Source organism: Gobius niger (genome assembly GCF_951799975.1).
Source record: "Gobius niger genome assembly, chromosome: 1".
Taxonomy (NCBI): Eukaryota; Metazoa; Chordata; class Actinopteri; order Gobiiformes; family Gobiidae; genus Gobius; species Gobius niger.
In genome coordinates, this window is record NC_136852.1 from 56,676,746 (window position 1) to 56,695,023 (window position 18,278).

General features: G+C 42.3%; 1 protein-coding gene across 1 annotated transcript in view; it reads left to right on the plus strand.

Moving 5' to 3' along the window:
- The first annotated feature begins 2,556 nt into the window (after positions 1-2,556).
- wscd2 (WSC domain containing 2) overlaps positions 2,557-18,278 on the plus strand; it is a 39,398-nt gene continuing 23,676 nt past the window's right edge. Inside the window, exon 1 of the mRNA XM_079561999.1 lies at positions 2,557-2,887. The gene's annotated coding sequence lies outside the window, so the exon portion shown is untranslated. The remainder of the gene's footprint in view (positions 2,888-18,278) is intronic.

Below are 18,278 nucleotides of genomic sequence, written 5' to 3' on the forward strand. Positions count from 1 at the left end.
AAGGTCAGTAGCTCACTTTATTGATTGTGTTATTTCAGCGTGTAAAATCAATGAGCACTTTTCCACATGTCGTTAGGGTTCTGTACTGCACATCATACAAGTGCTGTTGATCTGTGACCAAATGAAAGAGCTTCAACACTGAGTGAGTGGGACAGTTCTGATTTGTCCCTTGGTGTTTGTCTGCGGGACAAATGATTATCAACTGAATGGCATGTGAAAGAGCACAACTTCATTCCCAAAGTCCCCATTGTCCTAAGGCAGGGAGAAAAGAACAAACACACATAAAAGACAATATTAGTTAAGCAATAACAAAGAAAAAGTAAATGTTCATTAATGGGAGCATGACTGTTTGGATTTCAACCCATTTTTAAGGACCCCTTTAAATGCTAGTAAGGTCCCACAGTTTCGTATGTGCTCCGGCAAAGTATTCCATAATGTTGTGCCTCTGATGAACGCCACTGTTTGACTGAATTTAGTCCAGTGCCTTTGCACAATGCAGTCTCCCCTGGTTAGTGCTCTGGTTCTGACTCCAATATTGTTTTTTCTACATATAAAATCTGTTAAGGGTGGAGGAGCCAGTCCATTTAGAACTTTAAAAATAAGGCAAGCATCCAGAAACTTCGGATAGCTCTCAAAATGTAAAATGTTATATTTGATTACAACATTACAGTAATGATAATGCATCAGTGGTTCTCATGTGTTGTTTGTGATGAGTAAAGCTTTACCTGCACCTCTCTGTTACATGTGGGATGAAGTCCATATAGGAAGAATGTAAACCAACTCTCAGGTTGAGGAGCTATTGAATTACATCAGTACCACTTACAGTTTACAGCTCCCACAAGGCTGCACTTCTGTTGGTCGTCTTATGGCAAAGTGCCATTTTGTGCATGTTTTTATCCTTTTTATTTGTTTTTACATTTTAAACAGCGCAACAGTTTTGTGTGCAGCAGGACAAAACTGGTGGGAGAATAAGCAAGCAAAAGCAGCTGACAGAAAGTCTAGTAAACACTCCCTCACGTCACCTTTCAAGATGTACCAAGCAGGTGTGGCTCAACTCCGATCTGTGCGGCGTCCGTGACAACATCCAAAACAAAATGTGACCCTCCCTCACAAAGAATGTCCCTGAAGTCCAAAGGCAGATGGTGCTTAAGGGGTTGCAATGTTCTGTAGAAGGTTTTTGAGTTGCCCTTCAATGAGGCGCCCCATTGGACAGACCATGAAACCATTGGGTAACAGGAGGAGGCTGTCCCTGTTTCCACTGCAGAAGTGCGCATCGCCATGTCAGGTGTAAAAGCTTCTGTAATGTCATTTGTCTCGGCACCAAGGCCTCTCCACTGACAGACCACAGAAAAGAGAAGATGACTTTGCAGCTACTGTGTCTGTCAAATCTCCTGTTACTGTAACTTTTATTATCAGTCTGCTCTCTTACTATTTCATGTTTGATGTGTCTCATTGAATTTCAAACTGTTCCTCCTTTCAATCAAATCAGCAATTTTTATAATGATCGGTGTTGTCTGGACTCGACAGAAACAAATTGAAGGAATTGTGGCTGAATATCATGCTATCACTGATGGACAAATCACAGTTTTAATGTCCAATGTTCATTTGAGGCCTAGACAAGAGGGTCATGTGGAATGCTCATGAGTTGCTGATAAACATCAAGAGATTACTTGACTCTTATTTAACCAAGCATGTTCCGTAAGAGCAAAAGTTTTAGCATGAAACTGAAGCTCTATTTTTGTGTAGCTTTTTTATTGGAGTATAATTTAGATATTTCAATGAATCTTTCTCTCTCTGCAAAACTCTGAGCACATTGTTTGGCTCCTGGTCATAATGAGAAGATGCACAGGCAGCAGAAATCTCTCCCTGCTGCTTGTAGTGCATCGTTGAGTCATCAGAGGGGAGTAATTTGGGGTGACAATGCTTCGGGCCACGATGCAAACAATCAACTGAATCATCAGCAGCATTTGAGGCTGGTGCACATGATCGGACAGTGACCCGAGCTCGTAATAAAGGTTATTGAGCAAAAGTTAATCATCAGGTTTGAGTCTGTCCTTGACCTTAACTATAGGTGTGTATTTGCAGTTGCTCATCAATTAAAGCGAAACGGATGATCAAACTGGAAACTGGGGAACAAGGGGGAATATGATACTTAAACAAAAATGTCTTGTTTTACCACAAGGCCTAATGGGAAGTTCATGTTTGTGATGCTGTTGTTTATGGGGGCGTTGAATGAACCTCTTTGTTATTATCGACTGTGGGATTACAACAATGTAGCTACTGTTGGAAAACTGACTCCATGGCTTTATCTCAAAAACCTCATCTCCAGCAGACATGGTTTTGGTTCAGTTTGAATATCTGACGAAACCTCACAGCTATTAACCCTATGTGGGCCAATGCTGTGACATAGAAGGCACATAATTATGGCTTAGTAAGTGGGGCTGATCTAAAATGATTTTATGTGAACTCATCTTCGTGTCACGTGTCTGCTCAGGCGTGATGTTGCGCCTCTGCTGAGTGCGTGTCTCTTTAAGTACAGCAGGCAGTGCTGTTGGTCTTCTCATACCAAAGCAGAGCTGGAGCTTCTCCTCACCTCGCGCAGAGCGGACAGAGCAGCTTTGCCCCACGCCGCATCGTGACGCGGTGACCGCTGTCTCCCGCAGAAGAGCCAGCGGTGCCATCTGTGCGCTCCGTGTCACTCCACAGTCCTGCTGCAGAGAGGATGGCTAATTCAGCTGTTGGTGGACGCATAACTAATCATACGCGACATGTTGAGAGTTTTGTGTGAGTGAATCATCGCGGACGTGAACATCACACCAGCTCCGTCAGATATGACTGTCATCGGCGACTCGTCCCGGGAACAGCACCATTGACCATCGCGACTTGGGTAAAATGACTACGTTCGCGGGAACACTCATGCAGTAATTTATTGCTCGATGCTCTTGAAAGATTTGCGTGTTAGCTCGCAAAAGCGTGGACTCGATGTGTAGCGTGTGCAGTGATATCAGTGATGGATAAAACCTTACTTTTCTCATTAAATCATACACTTGGTGGTTTTATAGAGGCGTCAGATGCAGCAGTAGTCCTAGCCTATGTGAATAATGTCTGTGGGCTGCTGTGCGTGATAGATTTGACATAGTCGGTCCATTCATATTCTCAGCTGTCTCCAACAACACAGGCCACTTTCCTCCAAACTGTGATGTTTGACTTTCATTAAAGCCCTCACGCTAATTTTTAACCTGAGCTGCTAATTCACAGAGTCTGAGCTGTTTGCTGTCTCCTCCACGGCTCTAGTTGTACAGCCTGCACAACACCATTCATTATAGCCCCTGGATTTAATGCAAATTCAGCATGATTTGATGCATCTGTTTCTTTGCCTCAGAGCGCGGTGACTGTTTAGTTTGGTGATAAAGTGCAGATTGATGATCCAGTCATCCAGATGACTTCATGGTGACAGGTTTAGATTGAAGTCAATGCCGTTTGACAGGTTGCCATTTCTTGTTTTTCATCAGATTCAAAGAAGGTTCTGTTCTGAAAGAGTCTAGGTTCATTTAGTGATTAATGTTGTGGATAAGGTGTATAAAGCACTGAATGGTGCAGCTTTTCTGTTGAGTTCAGTTTGCTCAAAAGGTGTTTTTCTGTCCTATTATTCTGTAATGTTGATCTGAGTGAACATCATAGCTACATGAAAGCCATACATTCACATAGTTTTGAATGTGGTTTTAATGAGACCTCCCTACGGCACAAAAGATAAGGCGCCAGAGAAAATATGCCAAGTGCTTTTAATCATATTTGTACCCTCCACACAACACAGCACTGATGCTGCTGTTGTTGTTTACAGGCATTCTTCTTAGTCTATGGGGATTTCAATTATAGTGTGAAAGTAAGGTCTACACTAATGATTGACAATCCCATTAATGTTTTTGCTGCTACTACTACTAATAATCCAAACCCATCCTGTTATCACTATGATTTTTGGAGCGTCAACAGACTAAAGAGTTTAGAAGATTGTATAAGTATTTTAAAATCCTGCTGTGCCACAGTGTTTGTCATGGTAGTGGTAGTTTGCTTTGATTTCCCTGTTATCAGGTGTCTGCAGATCTCGTTACATTAGGGTGCAGAGTGCCAGAGATGGGAAGTGCTGGTGACAGTGGGGTGGTCATCCGCACAGAGGCTTTGAATTCTTCCAGGGCTTATCGCTTCATCCTCTTGGTGACCTCTCACGGACAGACAGGCCTTGGATCAGCTCCAAAGTGAACTCCTGAAAAGCAAGACACCTGCTTATATTTGACCCTTTAAGATGGAAGGCTACAGTACAGCTTTGATTAGACAAAGCTTTTTTTGATACATTATATTACAAATCTTATACAAGGAATATGCTTTACTTCTACTCAAGTGGGTTAACTTTGAACACTATGAAGTAACAGTATTTCATTATTTGAACGCTTACTCTTACCCCCAGTGAGCTTGTAGCTTCTTCTTGGTAAAACAGGGCCAAGAAAGCCATTTAAAAATAGCCTGACATCAAATACTTTGCCAAAGATATTTCATGGTGTCTCAAATTTCTTGCATGTTAAGTAAAGTCATAATCTTCACTTAACCACAACTTGAATAAGTTGCTTTCTTGGAAGATAAGAGTATTTGGGTTCATATGGCATGGCTGCATAGAACCAAAGAAGGGACTAAATCTCCAGATTTGCAGCTTATGGCAGATGATTAACAAGGCCAGACATTTTCCACCAAGAAGGATCTAGTTAATCATGGCATTTACTGCTGCTCTTACAGCAATAGTTACCTCCAAACAAACCCCAAAACGTGGTCTTTTTAACATTCATCCACAGTTCAGTGACTCGTGAATAGTATGCTGTGTTAAAAATGTGTTTTTGACTGGTTGAATATTTTTGAAGCGGGGTCTGGCTCAGGATCCAGACAGCCACACAAACACCAGCTGAGGGATTGGATTATTGCTGAGCTAATTTGAGACGTCTTGGGGTTACACGTCTTGTTATATTTGTCCATCTGCTAACACTGAACACCGAAACATGTATCTGTGTCTATCAAAGAGGTGTGTCTGGGTGCCACCCGTCTGTCATGGAGTGACATCAGAATCATACTCTGCAGAGATACAGCACTTGTTCTATTCATTAAATGTGACCTACATTAAAGTTTCATTTTTTTTGAATAAACAACATCTAGCATGCCATGGTATAGTTGAATAGAAAATAGATATCGATAGCCTTGTTTAAAGTGAATTGCAACTGTTTTAAAGGAATACAGCAAACCTTGTCCTGGTGACCTAGAGACCCATCTTACTGTAATTGCTCACCTTGAGCAGGAAACCCTGGTGTCCCGTCACAACGTGATCTGTTTTTCACAAAAAGCCCTTGTCTGAGTTCAACTGCAGCGCTGTGTTTCCTTGTACCTGCTGTACCTGCTGTACCACAGACTGGCACTGCACCACCGTTTCAACACTTTAGTCTGTAAATTTCACTTTTATAAAGTTACCGACTTAGTACAGCAAACATCCATTTTAGCTGGATTTTGTGGATATTTTGAGAATATACTGAATATTTCTCTCCCAACAAAACCATCTCATTTTATTCAGGTCAAAATGTCTGTGTGTTTCATCCCTTGTGACAGCAGTTGCCATTCTGTCAGTGCACCCCAGGGGCAGTTGCGAATACATACTACATGGATAGCTTGCCACCAGTTAGTGAATGAATGATTAGCCTTGTGCAGTGCTTTGTGTGACTTGTATCTATGAAAAGCATTGTACAAATCACATTCCCTTCCCTTATGAAAGAAGAAATCCCCAATTTCTCTGAGCTAATGGGAGCATGGGTTCCATATTAAGCTGTTGTGCAACAACTTCTGAGAGGTCAGGTCGTGTGTCTAAGCTGCTGGTCAGTGTCAGGAGCCACATCTGAGTGTTTGGTTTTAATTAGTTGCACTTGCTTGAGAAATGTACCATGTTGCTGTGAATAAAAGTGCCCAATTGAAACTGTGATATCACTAGCTACTTTTGTAAAAAATGTTTAAGCATTTTCAATATGCAGTATATTCTAACATTGCCAAAACACTATGCTTTTGTTTATGTCCTGTGGGAGATTTGTCATTAAGGGCTAAATGTAGCTCATTCTCGTACATATGCTGCATTCGATAATGGCATCTACTGGGATTCCCCACTGACAGATGTGTCAAATTGCCCGTGCCTAATGTGTATATTCTCAAAGTGAACCCTGTTATTTCTCACATGCTGTTCTATTAATTTACATCATGGCCAACATCAAACAGGAGCAGTGTTTTCAGCCCCAAGTCTATCCGCTCCTTTTGCACCAATCTGGCATTTAGTTAGGGATATGCACTTGAGCTCCTCGGCGCTGCTAATATGCTCCATCTGTCCTGGATGACTGTGATGGTGTGAGCTCCCAGGGAAGCGCGCTTGGCTGGTCTGTGGCCTCTCTCTCCCAGGTTGAGATGAGAGCGGTGTGACTCAGCAAATCCCAGCCAGTCCCTCACCATCTCTGTCAAAAGTGCTCTTATATTGGTTTTTATATAGTTTTTTTTTTTTTTTTTTCATTTAGCCTCAGCAGGTGACAAGTTTACTCTCTTGTTTGAAAGTTCTTGTAAAGTTAAGCGTTGGCCTCTAGGCTTTTTTGAACAGGAGTTACTTGGGAGACATTCTGCAAATTCCCATCCTCCTGAAATCGACACAGCATGTGTGGTATGACTAACCGCACAGTCTGTCTTCTTACTAGTTTTTTACCTCTGTGTTCTTTATGACAGTCCCAAGCTTCAATAAAACAGTAGTGTCAAGAATGATAATTGGCTTAAATAGTCCGGGTCACTATGTAATTTCACCGGATTTTTGCGAGTTTAAAAATTATACATTTTTGAAAACTTTATTAAAACAGCAATCAGAAAAACAATGTTTCCATTTGCTCTGATATGTAGTAAAAAGGTGATAATAACATTTATAAGGGGATTAAAAAACGTAGTTTTGAAACCCTTGTCATATTTTTCATGGAGTTACCATAGCGATGACCATAACTCCCTATTTACTCTAATGGACAAATTGTATAATTGGACTTTGTTTTAACCAAATTTTACGGCAAATCAATGAAACATTGTTTTTCTCTTTCCTCTTTACAAAAAATATATAGTTTTCATACTCTCCCAAAATCAGTGGAAATCTAGACATACTGAACCGGACTTGAATAGATTTCGTTTTGTAAAAAAAAAATACAATCTCGATCTGATTATACCAAGGCAGAGTGAAAGAAGCCATCACATTTTCTTTAACAATAAGCTGAACTCCGTCCGTTCCCTGTATGACGCAGCAGGAGCTTGGTTCGCATTGCCGGCAGTAAGTCAGACCTGTTCCCGGTGCGTGTTGGTCTCCGCCAGGGCTGCCCTTTGTCACCTTTTCTGTTCATTACTTTTATGGACAGAATTTCTAGGCGCAGCCAGGGGCCGGAGGGTGTCCGGTTTGGGAGCCTCAGGATCTCATCTCTGCTGTTTGCAGACGATGTTGTTCTGTTGTCTTCAACAAATCAGGACCTTCAGCTGCTCTGGGGCGGTTTGCAGCCGAGTGTGTAGCGGCCGGGATGGGGATCAGCTCCTCCAAATCTGAGGCCATGGTTCTCCACCGGAAAAAGGTGGTTTCCCCTCTACAGGTCGGTGGAGAGTCCTTACCTCAAGTGGAGGAGTTCAAGTATCTCGGGGTCTTGTTCACGAGTGAGGGACGGATGGAGCGTGAGATCGACAGACGGATCGGTGCGGCGTCAGCAGTGATGCGGTCGCTGTATCGGTCTGTCGTGGTGAAGAGGGAGCTGAGTCGGGGCAAAGCTCTCGATTTACTGATCGATCTACGTTCCCACCCTCACCTATGGTCATGAGATTTGGGTAATGACCGAAAGGACAAGATCGCGAATACAAGCGGCCGAAATGAGTTTTCTTTCACAGGGTGGCTGGGCGCACCCTCCGAGATCGGGTGAGGAGCTCAGTTACCCGGGAGGAGCTCGGAGTAGAGTCGCTGCTCCTTCACGTCGAAAGGAGCCAGCTGAGGTGGCTCGGGCATCTGTTCCCGATGCCTCCTGGTCGCCTCCCGTGGGAGGTGTTCCAGGCATGTCCTAGTGGGACAAGGCCTCGTGGAAGCCCCAGGACACGCTGTGGGACTATGTCTCCGAGCTGGCCTGGTGTCGCCTCGGGGTCCCCCCAGAACAGCTGGAGGAGGTGTGTGTGGATCGGGAAGTCTGGGCATCTCTGCTGAGACTCCGGCCCGGATAAAGCGGAAGAAAATGGATGGATGGATGGAATAAGCTGAACTGATTTGCTGAGATATTTAAAATCGCATGCGAGGAAGGCATGGGTGCGTAATTGTTAGAAAATGGAGTCAGTGAAATCAGCGTGCTCCTATTTTTGTACCTCATGTTTCACTAAGAAATCCAAAACAAGAGAAGCATTTGAGTTGTTGACAGTGTCCTGAGGATGGAGATGTGAGTAGAGGCCAACCGATCGGCAACTCCCTAGGCCTCAGGGGAAATGAGAAACATTGCATGTAAATTGGTTAGCTTCAAGTTTGTTAAACACAAGTTCAAACCTCCGTCAATATGGACATGCTGCATGTCATTTTGAAGTGTAGAATCTGGAGTTCGCTGATTTAGTTTTAATCTCTGCAATTGTATTTTTGATCGCTGCGCAAAATGCCGCGGCTAGTAACAATATGCTAATGCTAATGGAAACTTATCAAAGCTGGGACAGAAACTATGATTGGATCACTTAAAGTAATAAAGTAAAATTGGCCAGTGCTGGAGCGGCCAAGTATTTGTTTTTACAGCATTATAGCATTATATTAAAAATATCGATCAAAAATATCAGCCGATAGATGTGAGCCCTCTTTATTTAGGCTGGGAAAGTTATTTTGCTGTATTACTGAAAGTAAAACACCTCCAATACCTGGGTCACTGCCCAAAAGAGAGACCGAATGTCATTATCGTACGAAAACACTGATGCAATATTCAAGGCGGGCTTTACTGACGAGTTCTCACACAGACACAGCCGAGAAGTCATTTGCTATCAACATCCTCTTAGTCTCTTGCAATACCTCTTCAGTTTTTTCTCTCTTGAAGAAACATGCTTGAGTCTGTGCTGTAGATCGAGCCAACGCACAGGAAAAATGAAAAGGTTGCAACAACAAAAAGACCTTTGTTGCTCCATCGCTGTATCTCTGTGGACATAAACACAAGCTCATACCCGGAGCTTTTTCCAGCATCTTTGTGCTTCTGAGAATGTTATGCTATGTTGCATCAGAGGAAATCACCCGGCTGCATAGGCTGGTTATTTATTCATCTCAGAGCTGGAGCTGAGGTTTTGCTGCTCAAGTCTAAACAGACTGCTGTCCCCCAACACGTCTCTGTTTCAGTTTTTTTTTTTGTTTCTTGCCTTTTTGAGTCTCATAATTGGAAGGTGCAGACTGCCGCTCTGTCCTTGGGCAAGATGTCCCCCGCCTTCCCCGTGTGAGAGGGGCTGATGGTGCAGATTGGTAGCTCACTTCCGTCGGTCAGGGCAGCTCTGGTTTGCAGTGCACCACTTTGAGAAACTTGTCACCTCAAGCTTGTAAGTTGCAATATACTGTAAGTGGAGGTTATCCTCTAACAATATGAGGGATTTCCTGTGTAGCCTACTGTGCATTTGCACCTGTGACCTTCACACTGTTTCCTCTTGTGTTTCATGTTAAAGGTTATTCCCATCTAATTGAACACACTTGGTTATTCTTTAGTATTTGAATATTTATCCTGGCCAGCTCATTCTTTTTCTATCTTTAGCTTAACTGAGTCGGCAGACATGTAGTGTAGCCTCTTAACATTTATTTTCTCACTTCGGCCATCAACGTGACACAGTATTGCAAGTTAAAGCAGCACTAAGTAACGTGTTTACCTTAATTAATCCTTTTTGTAGTCCCTCTGGGAATAATGCAAGTGTTAATGGGACGATTGGGGGGGTCTTTCATCTCCCCCTGGTGTCTCTGGCCAGAAAACCATGCTTGCAACACCCCTGCCTCCGGGTCGGAGGCACCAATACACACTAATGGAATCAATAAGAAGAAGCTAACAGGCTAACGGGCAAAGCTAACTGCGGGCTAGCGCCACTTAAGCAGTAGTTACAGCCAAATTTGAGCGAAAAAAAAATCTCCATCGTGTAATTGAGTTGTGGCACAATGTACAATATCCCTCTCTCCCTTTATCTTTTCTGTCAGCGTAGTATTTTACTCTCACGGAGAATTAATGAGTAAAAGAAAAAGGCAGCATGCAGTGACGCTTATGGCCTGTAGGGGCTACTTGGTTCTGCTTTAAAGCAAATTGAAGATGACTGCTAAAACAACTGTACTTTTCCCCCATAGAATTTGCTTGACGGTTTATTGAGTATAAAGTATCATACCACATCACAATATCGAGGTCAAGTATATGTAATATCAGCTCTTTAGAAATGAAGTGATGGAGATGGTTTCACTGACAGAAAGTCCTTCTACTGTTTCTCAACCTTTAAAGACCGATTTGCGTGACCGTGATAAGATCCACGGTTCTCTAAACATTTGGCAGGGCATGCTCAAATGAGGGTGTCAAGTAAATGTAATGTCAGCTCTCTAATCAGGTGACGGAGATGGATTCATTGACAGGAAGTCCTTCTGCTGTTTCTCAACCTTTTTAAAGACCGATTTGCGTGACCATGATAAGATCCACGGTTCACTAAACATTTGGTAGGGCATGCTCAAATGCACCCAGCCCTGCCCCTGTTTACTGGCCCGTTCACAGCAAGCCACACAAACCCCTAAATAGCTTGTTCAGGCGTCATATGGGCCCTGGCTGTCATCGTTATATGCAAGTAAAGCTGTAGATGTGCTGATATATGGATTTGCCGTGTGTAGGTGGACAAAGCAGGATGGATCGCAGCATAGCTCTGTAAAAGTGTGGCTGTGTAATATGCATGATTATATAAGGTCTTATTTCTTCCCCCATACATTCACACTCCTTACGCAGTCAAGCATTAAAATCGACCACGACAACTTATTACCTGTCACCAATGATTAATACAATGTACAATATCCCATGGTAGGGCTTTAAATTACCTATAATATGGAACCAGGGGTGTAAAACACATTATCCTGTTACCCATGACATTTACATTCTTTTATCCTGTTATAACTGTGCTGCTAAGTGAAATCCAACAGTAAAAAAAAAACATAATCTACACTTTATGTCAGATAGGTTTTTGTAATTAGCTCCTAAATAGCTCCCCTATGCACCAAGCTGAGACTGCAGTGTCTGTACTGTTCGAGCGACGTGTGGCGCAGAGGGACCTGTGCACCAATGCTGTCAACCCTTCAGCAAACTCAGCTATTTGATTTAGCGTCAACTTAAACCCTAGTCAATAACAGCTACATTAGGGAATACTGTAGAGTTAAATCTGCCGCAGCAATCACCAAACTGTAACATATTGCAACATACACAAATAATGGGACAGTTGTGTTAATGTTTCTCTTTTAGAATTACTCAAATTTGTCGATAAGCCTTTAAAGGGACCAAATGAAAGTTGTAATTTTTTTTACTTGCTACTGCCACCTCAGGTCTTGCACATACATACATGACGATGGGGATTGCTAGTATTTCGACCCAAAGTAACACCTTTTTGAGTGACAGTGCAGGCTTTTAGCGGCAGTGATGGGGAACAGGTCTGTGCTCATTTTACACATAGGACATTGCTGGCGCAAGTAGGGGGTGGAAAATACATTATATTTAACATTTTTGAATTCCGTCTTGTCCCTTTAAATATGTTTTCTTTACATAGCTTACCATAACAATGAAGTCCGGTTTGTTGAGGTTTTGCTTCTCAGTGGTCTGCGTAAAGTGGATATGCTGTGCTATGAATCGAGGTAAGCCGAGCCTCCTGGTTTTGTAGGACTGCAGGAGGAGCTTGGGGGAAATTGGGGGTCGATGTATGGGTATTTTATCTTTGGAACCGAACATTATAGAGACTTCCAGTCAGACCCTTAAAACATGATTCCCACAACTTAGGCCTCAGGGGAGCTGAAAAACATCGCGATGAAAATCGGTCACAAGTTTGTGGCTCGGATGGTTTGATCATATTGTATATATTTTTTCTGTTGCAGACTTTTGCTTTTTTGGAATCATAAGAGACTGGAATCTGCTGATTTTTGTCTTTCAAACGAGCTCCCTCTGAAAAACCTACCAGCCCTATGCCTCTAATAAAGCGGCCCCTGCTGTCACAGATCAACTCTGACATATTTTACAGTTTAGAAGCTTCATACACAGACATTTTAAAAAATTAGAGGTGCATATCGGCATCGGCCTGAGAGAAACACATATCGGTCGGCCACTTTGAATAGGGTAACTTTAAAGATTAAAGGTTTTCTGCGTGCAGATATTAATGGCTGATGAGGGAACAACATTGTAAGATGGTAAAAAGTTTTTTACTATATAATCATCTACTGTAGAATATGTTGAAACAAAAAGAACAAGCTTTGTACTCAATAAATCATTTCCCACATCTTTCTAGGAAAAATCAACTGACTCACTTAAAGTCTCACTAGTCGTCAGGGTTGTTCTGCTCCAACAGTTTGTTCTAATTTGGTGCTGTTAAATATTACCTGAAGTTACACAAAGGCATTTCCTCCATCCTCTGCTTCTCTCAGTTCACACTGCTTTATGCGGAAACCATCTACCCTTCACATCGGAAGCATACAGTAAAAAGAGACTGATGGACAGATTGATAGCTTCTCTCTCTGGGCACTGGTGGCTCCTATGACAAAATCTTAGATTCATTTCGGACTTATCACAGGGGACAACATAAGGCTGAAGTGATTTTCTTTTTTTCTTGGATATCCATCATGTGGTTTGAGAATATTTCAGATCAAAGTTCAGAAACAGGAACATAACCTGCCAAATGAGATCTGTCCTCACTTGTCTCAATGATCTTATGCTTTGTGCCTATTATTCGTTAATTTCCTCTCATTTGGTACCAGTCACTTGCTCGGGCCGTGTTCCCAGAAAACATTCATAATCATAAGTCACTCCATTACACTATTGTGGCTTAACGCTATGTGCCCCAGCCAAAGAAGAGGATTACATTATTTATAGCCCCTTTTAATTTACCTCTTCCTCTTCAGAATAAAAGGTCAGCATTGAGCTTGATGGGCTGGGACGTATTATCTGGATTACAATGGGCTTTCCCCCTCCTGAACTCTGTTTTTAAGCTCCATGTGTAGTGCCTCATACCCAAAGCACCAAGGTCTACTGTGTAATTACCAGAGCCATAGAAGCAGCAGGAGCGTGTACGAGCAGCGTTTGTTTCATGACACTATTGCCATGATCTCTATAATAATAATCTGCTCAGACGCTCAGCCCAGGTCGGTCAGGCTCCTCTCTGTGGATGAGTAAACAGGTTTCCACATTTAGTGCAGCAGAAGGACTCAGAACCTGCTCATGAATATTACACAGTGGATAAAGCACATATATATAAGTGCTCTATCTGGTGTTGTATATAGTAAAAAAGTATATAGATATATTTAAATATATATATATATATATATATATATATATATTATATATATATATATATATATAATATATATATATAGCAACGTAAGAAATGGAAAGCGTATGTAAAATATAGAATTCTCAAAAGAACGTTTATGAGATGTGTCTGTGTGGGCTCTCAGTCGTACAGGAGTTGTCCATCTTCAGTCAAGGTTCTTGAGTCGTCCTCTGTACTCTATAGTTGAAGCGTCGAACATTTCACCTCTCATCCGAAAGGCTTCGTCAGTGCACTAAAGTGTCAGCTCAGCCCGAAGCCCAGATAAAGACCACAGGGAGGAGCTTGGCTCAGTCCCTCCCCTCTATTAACGGCTACTCTCACAACACATTTGTAGTTATGAGTTTTTGTTGTTCAATTCTAACGACCTAGTTCACACCGGAGCAGATGATCACTGCTTTTTACCTGCCTATTGATCTAACCTGGGCTGAGTTTCGGCCTCATTAGCGTGAAAGAGCTCTCCCAGGCCTGAGGCGCAGAAGGCTGTTGTACACAGGACCAGGTGAAACCTTAGACCCCAGTCCTGTTCATGGAGGGATTTTCTTTCTTCATGGACTCTTCTTTCAAACCAACGTTTTTCTTTCACTAAAATTTTAACCTCTTTGTCCGCAAAAGGAATGGTTGGAGGCTTTGAGGTGGAGGTGAACAGCAGACTGGGGGCTGTTGTGCTTTCCATATGGTGTTGATAGAGGCTCTTCTGTAGCTGTTGTTTGGTTTCACCAATATAATGTTCTTTGCATTTCTCTTCTTTTCATCGAATAGAATAAACCACATTGCTTTGTTTATGGCTCGGGGTTTTGTCTTTGGGATTAACACATTTTTGTCTCAGTGTGTTTGCTGGTTTGTGGTACAGTGGGATTCTGTGTTGTCGAAAATTTCTCTGAAGTTTCTCTGAGACCCCAGCCACATAGGGCAAGGAGACTCCGGCTGCGTCTGAATTGCTCAAATAATACCTCCTATGTCTTGATCCTTAACCTTTCATGGGGTCAACTGTTATGCAGTTAGGAACAAGACCTTCGGCATTTGCCCAATCTGACCGTCCTTACCCAGAGCGGAAAACACAGGGGAAGTGACATCACCAACAGCTGTGTCATGAAAAACGACATCACCCATACAGTATTGGACTACAAAAAACGCTCCTACTGCAGTCACTGACTTTAATGACTCAAACATGAACCACAACAAGGCTTTGAAGCCACACAGAAAACAGACGACGATAAAAAGCTATTTCAGATTTACCTTCCACAGCTACAGCTTCATCACAGAAATAAAAAATGCTCTGGTCAAATATTCCACCAAATCCTGTCCTTTGGTTCATCTTCAGAGAAAGATGCTGCATTAACACACAGTGAGGTCTGCTCCTCCGCTGCACAATGTATGTAGCCATGTGGCTTTAAGTTTCCTCTAAATGAAAGCAGAAGCACAAACTGCCTTCATTTAGGCCATTTACTGAGGCGACTCTTTAAAACAGTGACTGTGCTTTGTTGACTCTAACATGTATTTTGTCACTTTTATAAAGTTTGGCTCGTGCAGAATCTTTCTCCTTTCCTTTTTTTAAAATTAAATGTCTATCAACTGTGGTCGCGCGTGAATCACTCGAGGGTGGGGTGGGGGGATTGGTGGCGCGGTGATTTATGGGATGGCACATAGCTCCCAATCACCGGTGAGGGGGCTCTGTTGTCTGTCTGTCCTGTTCTTTAGGTCTTCTTGCCCTTTGTGCTTTAGTGAAGGACTATTTAGGATAGATTCATGAGGTGGTTTATTTTATGATGTTAAAAAAAAGCTTTGCACAATTACATTTCTTCTCACCACTTGCGTGCCATTAAATTGTGCTGGTGAAAAAAAAAAAACTTAACTTTGTTTGTGAATCTGGCATGTTTCTCTGAGATTATGGTGATGTAACCTCAAGGCAGAGCACTAGGTTCTGCCTGGGCCCTTTTCTCAAGTGTCCCGCTGAGGGTTGAAGCTGTGATAATTCCCATAATGCAACACTGCCATCTGACCTGATTTAAACACTGTCAAACTTGTCAGGGCTGTTATTTACTGTGTGGGTCTCATTTTTTACGAGTCAGCGTTTTTTTCCTGGAGCCACCTACTCGCCGAGCTTTGGAATCAAAACAATATTTTCCTCCCTTTATCCCAAACATCCAGGGACGGCTGTTTTTCACAGCTTGAGTGACTAATGCAGAGGAAGATGGAGCGCACAGTGTTTTAATTCACATGACCGACTTCGTAAGGAGGAAGGCTGCACATACGTTGGGGTAGTTTGTTTTGTCGAGAGGAGAATGAGGAAAACTGCCCTGGCACTAAGACTCTGTTGTTATTGGAAGCAGCTCTGTCCATTCACCGGAGCACAAAGACCACACACTTGTACGGCTGCTCATGTGTGTCGAGTGAGAGGAGTTTGGCATCCGATCGCTTTATTTGAGCTGTGTCTTTTGTACAAGCAAACTGCAGTGAAAGAAAACAGTTCCCATGCTTACTTATGACACATCACACACCACACATTTATTTAGACAATTTCTTCTCTGCCTCAAGCTTTTCATTTTTTCGATTTCCTCTTGTGTTATGGGAAAATAATGTCTTAAATTAACCAAATGCTTCAGTGGATTAAAACAACATCTGAGAGAAGATTGATATAAGAAATGCTGGCTAAACTTACACAAGAATCACATGCTTTTCCAAACATGTTAGGTCTATACTAAAGGCTAGTGTTAGCAGGTTTTATACATTACATGTTTGCATCGAGGGTCGCATTTCAAAGTGTATACACGCCTCTGAAGCTGTGTACCAATTCAGCGATATAGTACACGCTGCAATATAGCATAACGGATAAGGTGGATAATGAACCCATTGCTAGGCGAGCTTTGAAGTCATCCCCCGCTGTTAATGTTGTATTTATTCTCTTACACACCTTCCTATGGCTGCTTTGGCCGATAGTAACTGCTGAGAAAACCCACAAACAAACGGCATGTGAAACAGTGGGAGGACATCAGGCCTGATTTACTTGAGCAGCATGGGGATTTGCATTGGGGATTTTGAGGTTTGGCAGATACAGTTTAAGTGCCTCGCCCAAAAACAACTCATTTCAGATGCAAAAGTGTGAGGGAATGAAAATAGACAACACATGCTCAAAAGCTGCTAGTGATTGGGCCTGTAGTGCGCTGTTGGCGTGGAGGGCATGACCTGGAGGAGCTGCCTTGTCCTGGACTTCACTATGCATTTTAATATTTGAGGTCTAATCAGTGAAATCAAACATAGAACGTCCTGAACCACAATGAACCACTTTGGGGTTTTTTAAGAAACACATTTGAGACAGAACACTTCTAGACAGATCCAGGGACACTGAACGGCAGATGCATGTAACCAGGCTATTGGTTCCACAACTGCTGCAAATTATCTTTGAAACACTTGGATGTGATGCCGGTCTTGCGTAAATGATGACATCCAGTTGGTCAAGGGCCCATCTCACTGGAGAGAGTTGCGGAGACTGCCTTGACTGTTTTCAATGAGACTACCTGGAGACTTGCCTTATCTCCAGGGGATGTCTCGGCGACACCTCCGTGAGTAGCAACAACTCGAGTCTCCAACGATAGTCTCTAACTAATCTCCAGGCCGGTGAGATAGGCCCTTAGGGACGATCAAATTGGTACCTGAAATATGAGTTTAGTTTAGCCATCCATATTTCAGTCTTTTATTCTAATGTTAAAGGGGCTAGATGCAAGTTAGCCATTTTATACTCACTACTGCCACCTCAGGTCATACGTATAACTGCAGCTTCTATATTAAGCTCGTGCATGACGGCACTTTGGACCCGAACTAACACCTTTTTGGGTGACAGTGCAGGATTTTAGAGGCAGTTGTGGTGAACAGGTCTGAGCTCATTCTACACATTAGGACATTGTTGGAACATGTAGGGGGAGGAAAATACTTAATTTTAACATTTTTAAACTCTGTATAGTCCCTTTAATGCTCCTACATGTATGAATTACAAGTGAACTCAATCTTGATATTACAAAACACTAGGGCTGGGACGATCCCCTTTTGTCACGATCCGATCATGATACTCAGGGGCCGATCTGATACATATCTCGATTCAGTAAGTAATTATGATAAGTAATATGTTTATCTTAAAATGTGTTAAAAGAAAACAGTCAAGTGTCTAAAGTTTAGAAACCAAATGCCATTTAACATTTATTGTTAAAGGGACAATACGGGGTTTAAAAATGTTAAAACTAAGTATTTTCCTCCCCATACATCCTCCAGTAATGTGTAGAATGAGCTCAGACCTGTTCACCTCAACTGCCTCTAAAATCCTGCACTGTCACTCAAAAAGGTGTTAATTTGGTCCAAAGTGCTGTCATGCACGAGTTTAATATAGAACCTGCAGTTACGTGTAAGACCTGAGGTGGCAGTAATGAGTATAAAAATGACCAACTTGCATCTAGACCCACAAAATGTAGCATTGTGCTGTTACTGGAAAACTAAGGAGTTTATGATAAAAATGCCTCCAACACAAGTATTGAAAGTGTTGCGATACTGCTACTGGTATTGCAGCACAAAGTATTGCGAATCTGATCTGATATTTTATCCCAGCCCTACAAAACACATTTGCAAACGTGTCCGAATAACCGAATAATTATTTTGCCGAAATTGTTCCGCCCCAC